At 37.2% G+C, this 5,062-nt stretch overlaps 1 pseudogene; it reads right to left on the reverse strand.

Moving 5' to 3' along the window:
• Positions 1-2,002: 2,002 nt before the first annotated feature.
• On the reverse strand, positions 2,003-2,476 carry LOC128061292 (U2 small nuclear ribonucleoprotein B''-like; annotated as a pseudogene).
• Between the last annotated feature and the right edge of the window lie 2,586 nt (positions 2,477-5,062).

Raw genomic sequence — 5,062 nt, forward strand, 5'->3', positions numbered from 1 at the left:
GTAGCCATCACGGTCAACAAAAGAGTCTGAAATGCAGAACTTGGATGCAATCTCAAAAACGACAGAATGATCTCTGTTCGTTTCCAAGGCAAACCATTCAATATCACAGTGATCCAAGTCTATGCCCCAACCAGTAACGCTGAAGAAGCTGAAGTTGAACGGTTCTATGAAGACCTACAAGACCTTTTAGAACAAACACCCAAAAAAGATGTTCTTTTCATTATAGGGTACTGGAATGCAAAAGTAAGAAGTTAAGAAACACCTGGAGTAATAGGAAATTTGGCCTTGGAGTACAGAATGAAACAGGATAAAGGCGAATCGAGTTTTGCCAAGAGAACACACTGGTCATAGCAAACACCCTCTTCCAACAACACAAGAGAAGACTCTACACATGGACATCACCAGATGGTCAACACTGAAATCAGATTGATTATATTCTTTGCAGCCAAAGATGGAGAAGCTCTATACAGTCAGCAAAAACAAGACTGGGAGCTGACTGTGGCTCAGATCATGAACTCCTTATTACCAAATTCAGACGTAAATTGAAGAAAGTAGGGAAAACCACTAGACCATTCAGGTATGACCTAAATCAAATCCCTTATGATTATACAGCAACTATACTTTAATTTAAAAAGAAAAAAGTTAATACAGACAGCCAGATAAGCAGCACAAATCCACTGTAGATGAAATTATCATTTTTTTAATAAATAGCATTAGGGAGAACTGTAATATCAATATTTTATTCCTTCCTATGTATACTTCAACCATACTAAAGATTAAAATAATTTGTGTCTTTCTTCCTTTTTAAAACATAATGTATATGAAGTAAAATTTTAAAAAGCCAGACCAAAAAAATTAATAAAAAGGAAATATAAATAAATTATATCAAATTCTACCATGCAGAGATAATCACTGCTCTCATTTTGGTGTCTTTTTAATTAAGACATAAAGGATGAAAAAAGCCAGTCTTGTCAAGCACTGGGCAGAAAGAAAGGCACACTCAAAGGCCCTGAAGTAGGCAAGTCTCATGTTTATGGAACTAAATATGGGCCTGAATGGCCAGAGTAAAGAAGATATCACTGAGATATGCGGTTGTGTAGTAACCACTGGCCAGTTCATGCAAACCTTGCTTTGGTGTATAATTTTTTCATATGTGCAGCAAAAAGCTATAGTTTTAAGCAAAAGTAGATGTTTATATTTAGTAATTATCCTTCTATTTGTATTTTTCCAATAGTATTTTATTAGCTGTGGTTTTTCTTTCTCTGGTACAGCTTTTTTAAAATTGAGATATAATTTACATATAGCATTGTACTAGTTTCAAATGTACAGTATATAGATTTGATATATGTAGATATTGTGAAGTTATTACAACAGTAAGTCTTGTTAACATCCATCACCATACATAATTACAATTTTTCATTTTTTTACAAATAAAAGCTTATTGTACAAAATTAAGGCCTTCACAATTCATAATTCATTAAGGCAATTCAGCTGGTAAAAATTCACCTGCAATGCTAGAGACCTGGGTTCAGTCCCTGGGTTGTGAAGATCCCCTGGAGAAGGGAATGGCTACCCACTCCAGTATTCTGGCCCGGAGAATTCCATGGACTGTATAGTCCATGGGGTCACAAAGAGTCAGACGTGACTGGTCAGCTTTCACTTTCACAAACACAGACTAGGTAATTTTTTTAAATCCTTCATGAAAATTTCACAAACACTTCCCCTCTACCCCCAACTATTAAAGTGGCTTGACCAAATGTTATTAAAGTGAAGCTATAAATAATATCAAGTATTTTAAAGACAGTTATCCTAGGGACTTTAGCTGGTGGTCCAGTGATTAAGAATCTGCCTGCCAACAGAGGGAATGGGGACTCAATCCCTGGTCAGGGAACTATGATCCCACATGCAACGGGCAACTAAGACTCAAAACAGCCAAATAAATTAAAAAAAAAATTTTTTAAAGACAGCTATCCTAAATATTACTTCTTTGATTAGGTCATCTTCATGCATAAGACAGTATCTTAAGTCCCTATAAAGCATCCCTGGTAGCTTCAGCCTATCCATCATTTCAAATTCAACAAAAGCAATGTCATGCCTCCCGAAAGTACTCCCAGAAGTGCCAAACATACTTCTTTGAAACCAGGAAACTGATTAAACAACATGGTCAACATCATTTTGCTAGTCTCTTCCAGTAAATTATTAAGGAATAAAATATAATTTGGAGGGTGATCAAGGACCTGAGAACTCGGTATTGCATTTCCTTGGTATCAGCTTAATTTGGTGTTCCCTGACCAGCCTTTTTGTTCACGATTGTTGCCATTTGTTCCACAGTTTTATCTTCTTTTCTTTATCAGCAAAAGTGCCATGCATTTTAGATATTATATCACAATCTGTTCTTACATATTGAATTTGCTTCTTTTTTAACGTTGCCATTCATATGGTTGATATAAATTGTATGATTTGGTCTGATATCCATGTTCTGGGTTAAATTTTGTTCAAATAAATAGAGGCACCTGTCACATCCTCAATTTTTTGTGATTTGAGTGTTTTAGATGAAATTAACTTTGTATAATTGGACAAAGACTTTTAATTACAGTATATTTAGTATGTTCTTAGAGAAAAGCGAAACTGTAACTTCCGTACTGAAAAGAGTAAGATATCATTAAACAAAACTAGGCAGCAATAAAGTGAGGATAGTAAAGTAAGAGAGAACTCATTAGAAATCCTTGAAATTGAAGAAAAATGTCAGTAAATTTTACAAGTTTAATAGATGGTAAAAATTTCATAGTCTAAATTATGGAACTGAGGAATTCACCCAGAAACACACACATACACACACACACTATAGAATGCAGTTAAACAACAAGAAGGAAGAACTGAGAGAGAAGTCTTAACATTCATCTAATTCCAGAAAAAAGAGAGAATGAAAAGAATGACAGGGACTCGATATTTTAAGAGATCATTATTAAAAATCTTTCCAAAATTGGATAAAGGCATGTCATTAAACAGAAAGCACATCCTAAGAATCTAGTGAGATAAATACAAATAAATCCAGTCACAGATGGGTTTAAAAAAAAAAATAAGGGCCATGGGGAAATCTTTAAAAGGATCAGAAAAGAAGATAGAATAATTAGACTAACAGCAGATCTCTGATCCAAGATATAAGATTGCTAAGTACAATAAAATATCATCCTCAAAGGTTGAGAGGAAAGCAAACATCACCCTAAAACTGAATTTTGCTGTTAGCGTCAGAGACCTGAAAAGAGGCTTACACAAATTAAATGAGGGTTTCATTGTGTCGTATCAAAGGAACATGGAAGCTACAGCCCAGGAGTGGGTGGGGCATCACAAAACCCAAACCCATTCCTGTGCTTCTCCTGTGCTTTCCTAAGCCTGTGGCTTCTCTCTTCATTGTCCAAGCAAGGCTCCTGTGTTCCACAAAAAAAAAGGACAAGGATGAAAGCGTGCTCCTTTTGGCTAAGGCAGCTCTCTTTAGGACGCTCTCCCCCGACTCAGTTTTTCTGCTTACATCTAATTAGCCACTCATGGCTATGAGCGTCTAGAAAACATAGGCTTTCTGCTGAGCATACAGCAACCCTAAATAAAATGTGTTCCAGTTCTGTTTCCAAGGAAGGAGGAAGACAAGTGGTGGGCTGGGCAGCTAGCAGTCTCTACCCCAGCTACTAGTTAGGAGTTCAGGCAGAATAAAGACACATTACTAACCATAAAAAATACTAAAGGAACTTAACACCCACAACCTCTCACTAAAAGCACTATCAAAGATGTACTTCATTTAGAAATAAAGTAAACCCAGAGGGAAGATCTGGACCACAAGAAGCAATGAGGAGCACAGAAATTTATAAAATATGTCAGTAAATGCAATTGCAATTTATTGGAAAACTAAATATCATTTTTTGCTTTTTTAAAAAGGATAAAACTGCAAATGAAATTACAAGATGCTGGGGATATGTAAATGCTGTTGTTTTGTCACTAAGTCATGTTCGACACTTTGCAAATCCATGGATTGCAGCTTGCCAGGCTTCCCTGTCCTTCACTATCTCCTCAAATTTGCTCACCCTCATATCCATTGAGTCAGTGATGCTATCTAACCACCTCATCCTCTGCTACACCCTTATTCTTTTGTCTTCAATCTTTCCTAGCTTTGGGGTCTTTTCCAATGAGTCAGCTCTTCCCATTAGGTGGCCAAATCATTGGAACTTCAGCTTCAGCATCAGTCCTTCCAATGAATATTCAGAACTGATTTCCTTTAGGATGGACTGGTTGGATCTCCTTGCTGTCCAAGGAACTTTCAAGAGTCTTTGCCAACACCATAGTTCAACAGCATCAATTCTTCAGCACTCAGCTTTCTTTACAGTCCAACTCTCAACATCCATACATGACTACTGGAAAAACGATAGCCTTGACTAGACAGACCTTTGTTGGCAAAGTAATGTCTCTGTTTTTTAATATGCTGTCCAGGTTGGTCATAACTTTCCTTCCAAGGAGTAAGCGTCTTTTAATTTCATGGCTGCAGTCACCATCTACAGTGATTTTGGAGCCCCCCAAAATTAAGTCTCTCACTGTTTCCATTGTTGCCCCATCTGTTTGCCATGAACTGATGGGACCAGATGCCATGATCTTCATATTTTGAACATTGAGTTTTAAGCCAGCTTTTTCACTCTCCTCTTTCACTCTCAAGAGGCTTTTTAGTTCTTCTTTGCTTTCCTCCATAATGGTGGTGTTGTTTGCGTATCTGAGGTTTTTTATGTTTTTCCTAGCAATCTTGATTCCAGCTTGTGCTTCATCCAGCCCAGCATTTTGAATGATGGACACTGTGTATAAGCAGGGTGACAATATACAGACTTATTGTATTCCTTTCCCAATTTGAAACCTGTCCACTGCTCCATGTCTGGTTCTAACTATTGTTTCTTGACCTGAAAACAGGTTTCTCAGGAGGCAGGTCAGGTGGTCTGGTATTCCCATCTCTCAGAATTTTCGACAGCCCACCAGGATCCTCAGTCAGTAGGAATTCTCCAGGCAAGAATACTGGAGTGGGTTGCCA

Source organism: Budorcas taxicolor, chromosome 16 (genome assembly GCF_023091745.1).
Source record: "Budorcas taxicolor isolate Tak-1 chromosome 16, Takin1.1, whole genome shotgun sequence".
Taxonomy (NCBI): domain Eukaryota; kingdom Metazoa; phylum Chordata; class Mammalia; order Artiodactyla; family Bovidae; genus Budorcas; species Budorcas taxicolor.